A 15,362-nucleotide genomic window follows, 5' to 3' on the forward strand; every position below is an offset into this window, starting at 1 on the left:
TGTGGATGTTGTGGATGTTATTGGTCCTCTGGGCTGTTGGTCCTGAACCTTCCCCTCTAGGTTCTCTGAAGATCATATTGTGTGGATGTGTCTTAAATAAGGGAAAACACTAGTACCATTTTCTAAATGCCCACCCCTCTCTTTCCAATTATTTTTTTGCATGCTTAAGTCATTTTCTTTTTGTGTCTGGGAATTTTTTCTAAACCATGCTGATTTTCTTCTTGCTTCCCCTTTCATTTCTTTCTTCAGAAATCTGTTTTATTGGTTCTGCTTTTCTAGGTTAAATTGTCATTAACTGTTATATCAGGGATACACATTATCTGTTGAAATTGACATATCTTTTGTGAAGACAAAAATTCCTCTTAAAAATTTCTCAGAGTATTGAATTTAATTTTATAATTAATTATTTTGTTTTATTTATATAATTTACTTAAAATTTTAAATCATAGTGTAAAGTATGATCCAAAAATTTCTAACCTAACAAATATTGAAGTAGAGGTATATATATTTTAAAGTTTCTCAATACTTAAACAGTTAAAATTAAATTCTTCAAATTGCTTGCATTATTTGTAATATAAATTTATATAAAGGTTAATTTAAACATTACAATTAATTTTTGATTTAACCAATGACTTTGTAAAAAGACTTGCTATTCAAGCTTGATGAATTAATTCTGATTCTATTCTTGTAAGTTGCACTAAGACCATACATACACAAAGAGACCATCTTTTACACACACAAGACAGCCTCAGACACATATTCACACACACACACACTCACACACACACACACACACACTCATATACTTATACACGCTTTCTCATTCATGCCTGCACATTAACACCCGAATACATAGAGACACAGACACACAGCCTCACATACACATGCACACATATATACAAACAAACTCATTCACATAGTCACACACTTACTCACATACATACACAAAAATATACCAACAGAAACACAGAGATGCAAAAAGATATACACTCTCATGTACAAGTGTACAGACACAAACAAATATAAACACGCACATATCCAAACACACGGTCACAGACACACAGATGGACACATACATATGCACACTCACATAATACACACATATTAAAAACACACTCCTACTCACATGCTCTCCAAGAAACATGAAAACCTACACACACTTCCAAATACACACACACATTCACAGAAAAGACATTTTGACATTTTGATGTTAACACAGCATATGTACTAAGACACAAGTGCACATAAATATATGCATTCCCATAATACACGCAAGTATACACACACACAAATTCACACATGAATGCACACACAGTCACTCATTACACAATACCCATATACACACATGAACAAACTTCCACACATATGTACACATTCTGACTAACACACATACCTATATGTATACATATACTCACATTTCACACATACACACAAGCTCACAAACAAATATTCACATATAGACAAACACACACTACACATACAGACACATACATATGCAGGTCCTTGCACACACACAGAAATACAGGAATTCTATCACACACACAATGCACTTACAAACTTAAATACATATACACATCACATACACACAGACATAAAGATATATATTGACACACATTCATATACACACAACAATAATAAGAAATTAAAAATCTTAAAGATAAACTTGCACTCTATTGGTCTCACAACTTCAGATAATTAACTCCATGAACTTCTGGATCCATTGCATAATGTTATTCCCTTCATGGTGGCCAAGAATCAGACAGGGACGAAGTGTGTCCTTGGGATGGATTTCTCTAACCTTCCTCCAGCAAAGCCTCACTACATAACAGTTCACTCGCCTGAAACAATCCATGGAATTTCATTCAGTTTGTTCCTTGAGGAAGTGATAAAGGCTCATGTTCCCTGTGAACACTGCTCCCAACCTTCAACATAGGAAACCTTGAGACACATTTAATGTCCAAACTACAACATACAGGTAAAGTGTCTGAACTTTGTATTTTAGAGTCTTGGGATCTCAAGTGCTTTACCATGAGTACTATTAAAATCATACCAAGTTTTTATGATCATAAAAATCAGCATGTGATGTTTATCCTCATGCACAGGACACCGCAGTATGGTTCAGGCCCTGTAAACAATATTTGTATCAATCATAATAGAAGTAGTTCTAGCTTCTCAACATCTCCTAAGACAGCTAGGGATCTGCATGGTTATTTCTGTGTGCTTAATAACCTTAAAGTCTTTGTTCTCATTTTGTAAATCATAAATTTTATTTAAATAATAGCAACAAATAAATGTTATATTGTTTGATATTATTTACAAAGCCATTCTGTATAGGAGAACATTGGAATTATTACCCTTACCTGTAAACTGTATCTAACTGGAAAATTTTGTTCAATAATTTCAGTTTCTTTTACTTTTGGAGTTTGCTCTGTTGTCAGACACTTTGGAAACATGTCCCCTCATCTCCTGTCTATTGACCCTGGTGATAGTTTCTTGGCTGTGCAGACACTTCTTAGTGCCATTTAATCCCCTCAGTCTCCATGGCCTTCTGATGCCTCTGTCTTGATATCTTTATCCAGGAAATCTATATTTCTGTCATTCCTTATATCCATGTAGGTTTCCTGGCCGATATTTGAGTTTGAATATTAGGAAGGTGCAAGAATTCTACGACTTTGTTAAGCATGTGTCACAGGGCTGCTCTAGTGACAGCAGAGTCCATTAATTTGTGTCTCTGTCTGAAAGCCCATTTCTCCTCCATTACCAGAACACAGCTTTGTGAATGTGATCCTCCTGGTAGAACTTGCTGCTTTTTGCCCTGTCCTAAGTGTCTGTCTGGGGCTAAAGCAAAGAGTTTTGGATTAATTCTGTTGTCAGAAGAAATCTCAATAAAGAAAAAAGAGCAAGCTGAACAAGGAAAAAATGTACAATTTGAGGAGAAAAGGAGCACCAAGAAGTGGATGGGGCCCAAGTCTATATTCAAGAAGATAAATATATTAAGAGATTAAAAAAGGGGGGGGGGGAGTGATGATCTCAAGACAAGATCCCATCCAGCTAAGATTCTAACTTGTGAAAAGGAATTCAAGAAAATCTTAGATCTGGGAGTGGTGGGGCACACCTTTAGTCCCGGCACTCCAGAGGCAGGTGCAGAAGGATCTCTGAGTTTGAGGCCAGCTAGGTCTACAGATCCAGTTTCAAGACAACCAAGCCTAGGAGCTAAAGGAAATAACAGAAAACAGAAAGCTGGTGAAGATGTAATTGATGAGGTGGCCCAAGTTTCAGCCCCAGTAAGTAGCAGAACTCTGTAGCTTTGGCCACATGGTTCTGGCTTTAGAGTGAAGAAAGTAGTTATGGAATATTTCTACTCAAATAATGAAAGCCTGTGAGGCTAGGAAAGTGTCAGGGGTGTCTCTGAATTAAGGCCTAGGGAGGCCATTGTTAGAAGCCATGATGGTGAAGCCTGCATTGCCTTGGAGACCCCAAGATGTTGAAGATGCCAGAGTCATGGGACACCCATCAAGGAAAGTTGCTATCAGGGTGTGGAACCAGCTTAAGAGACAGAAGTGTGTTGAGGTCAGCAAAGATGACAGGAATTGGAGATCTGAAGAGCATTTTGACATCAGACATGGAGAGTCAGAGTTTGAAGCTTGCCCAGCTGGTTTTCCTTCTTGCTTTTGTCCAGTATTTTCTTGTTTTTCTCCCTTTTCTCCATTTTGGAACAGTAATGTATTTACTGTGCCATTTTATGATGGAAGTATGCTATCTTCTTTTCAATTTTGACATTACAGGGGATGACAGTTAAGAGATTGCATCAATCTCAGAAGAGACTTCAAATTTGAGACTTTTAAATAAGTGTGAAACAGTTACATACTACGGGAAGGGGACTTTTGAAGTCAGGCTGAATTCATTTTTGCATTTTGATATGGCTACAAGCCTGTGGGGCCCAGGGAGTGGATGTGGTAGTTTAAAAGAAGTGGCCCCTGCAGGAAGCGGCACTATTGTGTTTGACTTTGCTTGAGTAGTTGTGGCATTGCTGGATTAAGTGTGTAACTGTGGGGTGTGCTTTGAAGTCTCCATTGCTCAAGCTACACTCAGTGTGACACAGAATTGCTTCTTCTGCCTGTGGACCAAGATATAAAATTCTCAGCTCCTTCTCCAGCACCATGTCTGCGTGCGTGATGATAATGGACTAAACCTCTGAACTGTAAGCCAGCCCTAATTAAATGTTTTCCTTTTTAAGAGTTGCGTGGTCATGGAGTCTCCTCATAGCAATAGAAAGTCTAAGTCAGATGCTCTCCTCACATCCTGTCTTAGTCCTTCTAGTCCTCTCTCTGGTTCTCCAATTCTGTTGGACAAAAGCAGATTATTGCATATAACATGTAGAAAACAATATGGCTATACATATTTTCTGGGCAAGTTGATAGTATAGAACTGCTCCATAGAACTTTATTCTGTTACATATACATAAATATGATGAAAATTACCTTAAAAATAAAACCAAGGTTAGAATGTGGAGAGTCGTACTGGAAAGATGTTATGCAATCACACAGGTATGTGTTATCTCACTCAGGATAGTGTTTTCTATTTCCATCCATTTGCATACAAAATTCAAGATGTCATAGTTTTTTACCGCTGAGTAGTACTCTAATGTGTAGATGTGCCACACTTTCTTTATCCATTTTTCCATTGAGGGGCATCTAGGTTGTTTCCAGGTTCTGTATATTACAAATAATGCTGCTATGAATATAGTTGAACAAATGCTTTTGTAGTATGATTGGGCATCTTTGGGTATACTTGCAAGAGTGGTATTGCTGGATCCTGAGGTAGATTAACTCCCAGTTTCCTGAGAAACTGCCACACTGATTTCCAAACTGTTTGCACAAGAGACTTGGCTCTAGAGGGGATCCCAGGTGTCCACAGGGATGTCCCCTGCTAGGTTCTTGGACAGCAGAGGAGAGGGTGCCTGAAGTGGCCTTGTCCCATAGTCACACTGATGAATATCTCGAATATCACCATAGAACCTTCATCTGGTGATGGATGGAGATAGAGACAGAGACCCACATAAGAGCACTGGACTGAGCTCCCAAGGTCCAGTTGAAGAGTAGAAGGAGGGAGAAGATGAGCAAGGAAGTCAGGACCATGAGGGGTTGGTCCACCCACTGAGACTGTGGGACTGATCTAATGGGAGCTCACCAAATCCAGCTGGACTGGAACTGAATGAGCATATGATCATACCGAACTCTCTGAATGTGGCTGACAAGAGGGGTTGACCAAGAAGCCATTGATAATGGCACTGGGACTTGTTTCTATTGCATGTACTGGCTTTTTGGGACCCTAGTCTATTTGGATGCACACCTTCCTAGGCCTGGATGGGGGGAGGGCCTTGGACTTCCCACAGGGCAGGGTATCCTGCTCTTGCTGGAAGGGGAGGGAGGAGGGTGAGTGGGAGAGCAGGAGGGGAATGGGAGGAGGGAATGAAGTGGAAATTTTTGAATGGAAAAATAAAAAAAAATAAAAAATAAACCCTTATTTTACATACCAATCTCAGTTCCTTTTCCCTCCTCTCCTCCCTCTCCTACCACCTTCCCCCACAATCCCCCATCCACTCCTCAGAGATAGTGAGGTCCATCATGGGGAGTCAACAAAGTGCCACATCATGTGAGGCAGGGCTAAGCCTCCTCTCCTGGATCTAGGCTGAGCAAGGTATCCCACCATAGGCAATGGGCTCCAAAAGCCACGTCACTCACTAGCAATAAATACTGGCTACACATTACTCTTAAGTTTGAGTTGATCAGACATCTGCACCTGAGCTGCTGCTAAGGGCCATATCTGGGTCTATGGTCCTTTTGCAGCTGGGGTCTGTGTTGATGTCTATAGCTCCATTACCACAGAGGTCCATAGGAACCACGTGTGTTGAAATCTAAGGGCCATGCTGAGCCCCACCCTGCCCTTCATGGCCTTGCAATAGCTTACCCTACTCCTCACTGGACACCGCAGCAGGAGAGTTGGGACAAGCCCTCATGAGAGAACTAGTCCCACACTTGGGAGAGATGGCTCCATCCCTTACCATGGGCATGGGAGAGCTATCCCCAATTGCATTGGTGGAGGGGAACTAAATCTGCCCCTCACCTGGGAGAGGCATTTCCAGCAGTGCAAACTTAGGGGCTTAGCTAACACCTAGACCCACATCCTGGCCCTTGGGTTGGTCCATCCTAACATCTATCCCACTTATAACCTGCTGGAGCATGTGAGAGGGCTGGTCTTGCAGAACAATAGCCACAGGGTCTCCATGACTGAGTTGGGGCAACAGCAGGATATCCGAGGGATATCACATGGTCTAGTTATGATGGTGTGCCTGAGGCCAGAGACTTTGAACCAGACCATTGACTCCTTGCAATAGACATTGGGGGGGGGGGGGCTGATTGTACAAAAATGTATACTGTGTGACACACTGAATCTCCCAGTGACATTAGGTCAAATGAAGAGGTGTTAGAATGGTGGGAAAGATGGTAGATGAAGGTGGTTTGTTTCATTTTGTTTTTAATTAAATTTTTCTGGGGGGTTTCATTGAGGGAGAGGCTGAAGCGTTGTGTGGAAGACATGGGGATGCTGGGAGATGTGTGTGACTGGGGTTCATGATGTAAAAATTCCCAAAGCATTAATATATATATAATGATTTATTATATATTATATATATAATGATTTATCATATAATATATATATATATATATATAATGATTTGATGAAACTCAAGGGTTTCCCTGGCATCTGTACCTACAGATGGGTGTTGTCTTCCTCCCTAAACATGTCCTACAAAACTCAGAGGGGCTCATGGGTGAAGATGCCCTGGGCTGTTGATATGTACCCCTTCTAAACACAGATCTTGCTCCAGTAGGAATGAGAACTAGTTTATTCTGTACCAATTACGTGTGACTATACATGGTCTATGTAACACAGATTCAGGTTTTTCCCATGTGGTATGGTCTATTGTAGAAGTCACTTGAACCTTTGAAGTCACGCTTCAAGATAGCCATAAATCAGAGCATTTACCAAGCCCATTGTTGCCGGTCTCAGTAGGCAGAGCAGCAGGGGGAGAGCAGGGCAGTTCTTCTGAGGCTCAGACACTGTGTTCCGGCATCCCTAGCCAGGGCACGGTGTGCTCAGTTTCATGATGCATCCCAAATGTTTTTCCCACTGCTCTAAAGGATGTGATGTCACACACAGAGCTGGGATGTAAACAGCCACTAAGGGGACTACACGCAGACACCCCTCCTTCTCCAGAGAACTTCCTCTACAGAAGGTTAGAGGGATAAACAACTCTTAGTAACCATCTTGGGCACATTGAGCTGTCTATTGTCCAGAAGACATGACCTGTGTGAACCTGGGAGGATGCTCCCTCCCTCCCCTCGGGTAAGAAGTGAAGGAAATTGAGACTTCCAAACTGAAGTCAGTTCTTTTGGCAAATCCCGTTTTGACTGTGAAGAAAAATCCTCTAGGAAACATTTCTTCAGCGAACACGCCAGAGGAAGAGAACATGCTCTTCCTCTCTAAATATTTGTCAGCTTTGCAGATTGTTTCTTTTCTGATTCCCTTCCTCCCTCCCCTCTTCATAGGCATTATGTCATTAGAAGACCATTTTCTCAGTTCCAAATTCTTTCACATGAGAGCTTCTCAAATCCTTGAGTTGCTTTGTTTTTGGTTTCATTTGTGGTTATGTCTTTTCAGGACAAATTAACCGCCAGAAATCCAGATGTAATAGAGAGCAGTTGTGCAGGGAGCAGAGCTGGTTAATGAGGAGAGAATGAGGAACACACACTGGGGCTTTCCACATCAGGGAGGAGGAAACCAGGGCTATGAGGCTGAATAATGGGGTTTGGGAGAGCAAGGAGGTACTGGGAGTGTATCAGAGAGAAAGCTGTGTGCACACGCATGTACAATATTTTATATAGCATGTGCTGCTATTAAGCAGTGCATTGTTTATAATACATAATGCTTATATACACTTCCACTTTCAATTTTGGTCTAGGTCAATGATCTCTATATGAAGTAATTATAAGACATCAATTCCTTATTGAGTATTGATTTTAGCGATTAATCTTCAGTTCCAATGTGTCTCATTGTAAAGATGTTCAGGCTGTAATTGCCTGGCGCGAGTGAGAAGGAAATATGGAACACACAAGGAACCCACTTAGGAGTTTATTGAGGTGTGTGTGCAGGAGAGAGAGAGAGAGGGAGAGAGAGAGAGAGAGAGAGAGAGAGAGAGAGAGAGAGAGAGAGAGAGAGAGTGAGATAGAGGGCTGAAGATGGCATGTCCAGCTTTTAAAGGTTGCCTAGCACATGTGCACAGGAGGATGGCATGGTTATGTCATACACAGATGATGGAGCTCACACATGCATGCAAGGGCTCATATGTAGGTGATGCAATTATGCCTCACATGGGTCACATGGGGCCCTTTAAGCTCTCCAGAGCCATTAGGCACCTCTGCCTGAGGGCTTGTCCTCGCATGCATGTCTCTAGTACCCGAAAGTGTCAGCCATGCTGTGGCTGAATCATAACACAGGCTGTTGTGGCAGATAGTAAAGACTTTCAGTGCTTCAGCTGTCTATACTTTTCCATTATCTCTTTCTATCTTTTCTTGAGGTGTTGGTTTGATGGTAGAAGTCCCCAAATCTGCTTTCTTTCTCTTTTCTACTCTATTAGAAAGAAAACCCTGATGTTGGATTGTGGCAATGAACCAAAAAATATTATGTCATTGGAAATGAAAGCTGAAGAAAGGAGCTGGCGAATCATCCAAGTGAGACAGCACATTATCATTGTCTTTGCCTATGGAATTTTTCAACTGTGTCTGTAAAACTAGAAACCTTGTGAAGATCACCCCTTATGCTCCTCCTCATCCTTGCTGCTTCTCTGTGCAAAGGAATAAAGAACATGAAACAGTAACATACATGAGTTGACTTATTGCATTTATCCTCAGATCCAATTAGACAGTTTCCCCCTGCAAATCTTTCTGGACTCTGAGAGATTTAACAGGCTTAGCCCCATAATAAAACTCAGTTACCTAGTGTGGCAGTCTTCTGCTGCCTGTGGGTCAAGGTGTGGTATCCTCAGCTCTTTCTCCAGTAACATGTCTGCCTGAATGCTGCTGCCATGTTTCCCACCATGATGATAACGGACTATACTGCTGAAACTGTAAGCCAATCCCAATTAAAATTTTTCTTTATAAGAATCTCTGTGGTCATGATGTCTCTTCACAGCAATAGAAGCCATGTGTTTATGCTTTAACAAATAAAGCTTGCCTGAAGATCAGAGTAGGGAGCTACCCACTACTCATCTAATGTAAAGAATAAAAAGAATTTCACCCAATACAAGTCCTTAAAAAGTGCTGTATGGCTCAGTCATCAACAGTCTTATATCACACATGAGAGTGCCTGATTGGTTTCACAGCACCCATGTAAATTCAGACGGCGTGGCACATACCTGAAATCCTGAAAATTAGGAGGTGACACAGACAGGTCACTTGAGACCCTAGGTCATCTGATCTGCAATGGGGATCCCTACCTCAAGGGAGAGAACCTCACACAGAAACCAAGGAGGTAGTGAATGAGGTAGCCAATGGGCATTGATATTTGGTTCTAACATTCATGAACATGGACATGCAAATGCACAAACATGTGCATCCTACACCAAATACATACTAACAAAAAGAAAATACAATTTGAGCTAGGTGTAATTACTCATATTTTTTTCTTAACATTTGGGAGGCAGAGCAATACTGATTTCTTAGTTGAAAGTCAGCGTGGCTACAGATTTTGTTTCAGGACAGCAAGACACACAGGAGAGAAACTTTTTAAAAATAAAAGTAAAAAGGAAACAAAATGATGCTCAAATAACTTAAGAGAGATAAATTTTATGCATTTATTGAAATGTAAAGATAGATACATTTTTCTAAATATACAAATCTTCTAGATAGCCGGGCGGTGGTGGCGCATGCCTTTAATCCCAGCACTCGGGAGGCAGAGGCAGGTGGATCTCTGTGAGTTCGAGACCAGCCTGGTCTACAAGAGCTAGTTCCAGGACAGGCTCCAAAGCCACAGAGAAACCCTGTCTCGAAAAACCAAAAAAAAAAATCTTCTAGATATTGTACATTTAAAGTAATGGAAATACATAAACCAATAAGTGAAGTATAAGGCCTGTCCTCTCTGAAGACTGTTGTCGAATTCTGTAGATGAACACTTTTGACATTCACGAGCATCATGTGGTTAAATGACATGCTCTCTATCCCTAAAAAACTGTGTCTAAAGTGGGAGTCAGAGTCTTTTCAAAGAGACCAAAGATTCATGGGAATATTTGAGATGACAGAGCAGTCAGAAAGACTATTGCAAATATTTTCATTTTCTCAACTTTTCTCCATAGTTTTTTTTCTTTCTTATGCGTCATTTGTGTGTTTTCCCTGTGGCCTGAAAACACAAGAAAGATACAAAGTTTGAAATTCAATGTTTGTTTCCCTAGTCAAGCTCAGGAATACTAAATATAAGTAGAGAATGTTGTTCCATGAAGAAAGACCTGTGGCAGAATGCCAAAGTGCATACAATTATGGAAATATACACCAAGTCACTGAATTTTAGCATTAGTCTTTACCCCACAATTTCCTTTGCTTCCTTTACATGGGAAATGGTGCTCTCTCAGCTCTATGGGCTTCTTTAACTGTGTAGAGACTGGATAGAGGCTCTTCAGGATAAAGAAGAAGACATTATTCTGTTTATTCTCAAGGGTGACTCATTACAGCTGACAGAGTTTCACTGATATTTCTCTCCCTCTAAGGACCCAGTTCCTGAATTCTGAAGGCTATGGGGTTGCTATTCATTGGTCCACAAAGTCAGGGTTAGTGTAGACATCTGTCTTTTTATCCACCATTTGTGAACTGATGTCTACAGTGTTCTTCAACCTCTATGACCCCTACACTGAATACCGGTTCCTTCTTAGTCTCTGTGTGGAGAGTTTGATGCCAATGTGATGCCATTTTCAAGTACCATGTGACTCACTCAGCGGCCTTTTAATCTGCCCACACTCTCTGCTGCTCAGTGACACAATACCTTCCATCCTCCTCTCATCCCCGAGTCCCTGAGAGTGTGCTCAACCCATGCTGATGACTTCAGCTGTCATAGGTGATATGGTTTGCTTGGTTTTTCAGCATCATAATTCCTTGAGAATTACTGCTCTTATATTTAGTGTATTCATGTGAAGGGTTATTGTTTTCAGTCATGACTCATATTTCCAGGATTAGAGTGTCAAGTATTCCTAGATGTTAATAACAAAAATATGTGCTGCCTATATTGAAGAAGGAATTGTTCTAGATCATCTTAATTTTATTTATAACAGATAAGTGCTGTTAAAAAGTCTTCTATGATGAATACTTAATTATTGAATACTTATAATGCTTTAAATTATCTGATTGAAGTACAACACACACTGATGGGTGAACATTTGATTACAGTTATGTGGGAGACAAACCTAATGTTGTTTATCCAGTTTCAATCCAGTAAATGATTGAGGGTTTTCACACCCCATCTCAACTCAACTCAAATCTGCATGGTAGAGAAATTAAGTCTATTCTCTGGAGAGTAAAAACTTTGTTCTTAAATTGCTTATAATTGTTCTTTTAATTTTTCTGTATTTTTGAGGTATGCATTTAACGATAAAATTCTGCTCACCTGCCTTTCCTTACATATCCTAATAATGTTAGACAGTAAAACAACAAAATCGTATAACATCAGTATCAGTTCTCTCGAATTTTATGACATTTAACTTTAATTAGCTATTTATTTACTTACCAACCTACTTACTTACTCATTTTCTTTTGTCTCTTCTACTTTCCTAGAGAGCTAAACCCAGTTTTGGTTCTCTGTTTGGAGATAAAATGTGGCGTCAGCTGTCATGAAAGCAGGGGAGGAAGTGACTTTTGCTGTCCAGATGGGAATCCCTAGCAAGAATGTGAGTGACATACAGTATAACACTAAAGCAGCATGAAATAAAAGAATTTATAAATGTAAATGACTGTATATCAAAAGTGACCTGAAAATTAGTGAAGTTTCAATAAAAACCTAGCAACATCCTACTCAGAAACTAAGACAGAAACCATTAAACATACATAAAAGCATGAGAACATGAGAGGTATAACACTGCACGGTTTCATAGATTACTGAGGGACAGTGATCAGAGCAGCAGTACACTACCACAGAGCAGACACGCAGAGCAGTGCAGTGTGACAGCTGGCAGAGAAATAAACACACACAGCTACACCCCCTGAACTACACTGAACTATAGATAACACAAAATGCAGGGAGGTAACTGTGTCTAGGAGAGTGAACTCAGGTCTTTATCTGCCACTCTGAACACAATCTAATCAAAATGATGAAGACTTGAACATGATGCAGAGACAATAAAGTTGGTGAGGGAAATAAAAACACTTCGTTCTATCTATAGGCAAGAGTTTTATGAAAAGAACTCAATAGCCCACAAAAGAACAAAAAGTAAGAAATGGAAAATTGACAAAAAACTTGTGCAAAGCCTCTGCATATCAAAGGAACAGTGGCCTAGCTGAATAACTAGACCACAGGGAGGAAGGAAATGCATCCCCACTATTCACCTTGTCAGGCATTAGATACTAGAAAGGATAAATATCTTTATAAGTGCCCAAACATTACACGATCCCATTAATTTCCAGGCATCTGAATGAAGAGAGAGTTCTCAAAATAGCAAATACCAAGTGCTAGTGAATGTATTAGGAAATGTCCAGCATCATTAGCTGTGAGGGAAAATTCTAGTCAAAATCTACATTTATATTTCATCTAACCTATGGCCAGATGGCTAACATAAATTAAATTCTGGTGAGAATAAAGGTGAATAGGAGCCTCTATATTTGGTGGTATGGATGTTATTATTGCTGTCACAATGGGAGTCATTATGAATATTCCACAAAATATTTCATAATAGCGCTACCATATGATCCAGCTGCATCACAACTGTGTATACACCAGAAAGAGAGAGGGGACTGACCATAGAGACTTCTGCACATCTATGTTTATTATGGTACCTTTTACAACAGACAGAATATTTAATTAGCCTAAATGTATATCAAAAGGTGAATGGATAATTGAAAGTATATATATGGATACTATCAATTAATTATGAAGATAAAAAAGGAGGATGATTTGGGATTTCCCTCTGTATGCTATCTATATGTTTTATCACCATTTGTTAATAAAAATCTGCTTTGGCCAATGGCTTAGCAGAGTAAAGCCAGGTGGAAAATCCAAGCAGAGGTATATAGAGAGATTAGGTGGAATCACAGAGATACCATGAAGCTGCTGAAGGAGACAGACACTGAAACCTTACCAGTAAGCCACAGCCTTGTTGGGATACATAGATTAGTAGAAATGTGTTAATTTAAAATACAAGAGCTAGTTAGGAATATGCCTGAGCCATTGGCCAAACAGTGTTTCAATTAGTATACTTTTGTATGATTATTTGGGTCTCATAACAAAAGAAGAGTCTCCATTTATATATAGCACTCACTGCCTGGTATGGATTCAAATAAGACCTGCAAATCTTAAAAAAAAAAAAAAAAGAGAGAGGGCTTCTAGACCCACAAAAAGACAGCCAAGCACAGCTTCTTGGTAGCTGCATTTTTTTCACAGTTAGGCTCTGTTTGCTGGTGTTGAACACATGTGAAGCTCCTTTAAGAAATAGCTTTTCCATTTGTGCTAGCAGCCCAAACAGTTCCAGCTCTTTTGGGATGTACAGAACACTTAAATGTGAGCAGCATGCTGCTAGTTGCTTAATGATGACATAGATCTTCTTTAGTCCCTGGGGCTGGAGCAGTCAGCATGGCTCACAAAGGTAATAAACAGACCTCCACCATGTTGGAAGAAGCAGAGCAAAAAGGCAAAGAGGCAGAATTAGTCCTAGCCACACCACTTAGCATTTTAAACAAGTGCTTCTGGACAGAATGTAAGAGAGCTTCAGACAGAAAAGAGTCTCTAAATGGGCAACAATATGTTTGATAAGTGTGCATGGGCTTAAGACAGAGAGAACAGAAGATAGAGTCATAGATCAAAAAAAATAATTTAAGGCTATTAAAGGTTCTTAATGGAAAAATAGAATAAAAAGATCATAATGGGCCAAGAAAAGATTTAAAAGACACAGAGAGTCTGGATTATGTATATTATTGTGTTTCCTTTGAAGTTTTTGATTGCAGAGAGACATTTGATTCTGGGGGCTGCTAAGCTAAACTAACACACACACACACACACACACACACACACACACACACACACATATATATATATACACATATACATATATGTAGTTTAAGGATATGTTGATTTGGAAAAGAAATCCTGCTTTTGTTTCCACAGATAATGAGAACCTGTGTATTCCTTCCAAGTTAATGATTTGCTAGAACAAGATGCCCTGAAAGGTCTCTACAAACCTGAAAATACTTTGCCCGACAAACAGCAGGAAGCAGTTTGAAGAAAACTATGCCCAAATTCCCACAACAATTGCTTGTAAATGTTTACTTTCATTTTAAATGAGTTGGTTATAAAAGTCAATTTCTAAAAAATAAAAGGGAGTATGCTATGAATAGAGATGAATACTTTGTATCGGTATGGATCTTAGTCTACTGATACAAATTTAAGGTCATTTTTGTTACACTGTGTATATGTATTAAGGCATTGTGTTTGTTAAAAATGTAATGTGTAGTTAAGAAATAAAGATTAATAAACAGCTATCTATAATAATCAAACTTTTAATTACGTTAGGTTTTCTAGATATACAGACATATTTCATTTAGATAATCTTTAACACTTCAAAGACCTACGGAATATGGCATTTAAAATGTTTTTAAGAACTTAGACTGTTCTCAACAGTGAGACCTGTCTGCCTCTGGCAGCACCAATTACTTCAGAGAGGTTGTTGGTCATTGAAGAAACTTGTTATGGAATTTGCCTTCAATTTAACAAGGCTAGCAATTTGGGGAAGAAACTGTTCTTGCCTGGACTGCTTGGTGGTATACTGTGTGAACTGGACATGCAGGACCCACAGAAAAATGACTACTGAACTTATGAAAAGGAGGTGACACAGTCCTTCAGAGTTCCTGCTTCTTGAAGGAGTCTGCCAGACATTCTGCAGGACACAGAAGAAAGTGACTAACAAACTGCCAATATAGGTGAAACAATCTTTTGAGTTTTCTATGTCATGGAAAAGTCTGCCAGATATTATGGGTCTGTAGGCTGAATATGGATGCCCCAACATTACAGAAGAACTTTGTGGCTGTCCAGGTAGCAAGATGTCTCTGTCAGTT

Source organism: Arvicola amphibius, chromosome 6 (genome assembly GCF_903992535.2).
Source record: "Arvicola amphibius chromosome 6, mArvAmp1.2, whole genome shotgun sequence".
NCBI lineage: Eukaryota > Metazoa > Chordata > Mammalia > Rodentia > Cricetidae > Arvicola > Arvicola amphibius.